Below are 820 nucleotides of genomic sequence, written 5' to 3' on the forward strand. Positions count from 1 at the left end.
CTAGGCTGGGGTGGATGGGAGCTAGGCTGGGGTGGATGGGAGCTAGGCTGGGGTGGATGGGAGCTAGGCTGGGGTGGATGGGAGCTAGGCTGGGGTGGGCTGGCCAGGCCGGGGTGGGCTGGTGAGGCCGGGAAAGGCTACTGTTCATGCTGGTACACGTGCCATCCCCAGGCCTAGGGGGCTGAATTATTTTCCATGGAACCTGTGAGGGATGGATGATAGACCCTGGTCATGGTGACCATTTCAAGGCCCACTAAGTGTCTATAAATGACAAGGATTGGCGCAGCAGCAGGGACAAAGTTATAAGAAACCTTATAAACACTTTAAGGTTCAGGCCCCTCCTTCGCTGCCACCATTAGCAGATCTAAATACCCACAGAAGGGTTCATTCTGAACAGAGTGAAAAACATCCTCCATTATACATCTCTCTGCTACCCTATTTCAAGGTGAGTCTGCCGGGGCGAAGTTACAGAAGACAGAAACTGGCTGTTTGCTATCCTCCCTGCACCTCCCCACTACAGTTACAGGGACCAAACGCAGGGTCCCCCTGAAACACACTAGACAAAGGCTCTACCCTTGAGTTATATACCCTGATACAAAACTGGCTTTTAAAAGAATGCATTCTAGCAATACTTCTTAGCCACTAGAATGTTCTGTGTCTCTGAGCAGTTCAGAACCATCTGCATGCTCTAGAACTGTCTGGTTCCCACCTACTTCCTCTCCTGTTCCTACCTGAGTAAGCCATGCTTGCTACTAGTTACTAGATGATATTAGATACTAGGTATTCCTTCCATGTGCTTGCTACTAGTTACTAGATGATA

The sequence above is a fragment of the Microtus ochrogaster genome, chromosome 16 (assembly GCF_000317375.1).
Source record: "Microtus ochrogaster isolate Prairie Vole_2 chromosome 16, MicOch1.0, whole genome shotgun sequence".
Lineage (NCBI taxonomy): Eukaryota > Metazoa > Chordata > Mammalia > Rodentia > Cricetidae > Microtus > Microtus ochrogaster.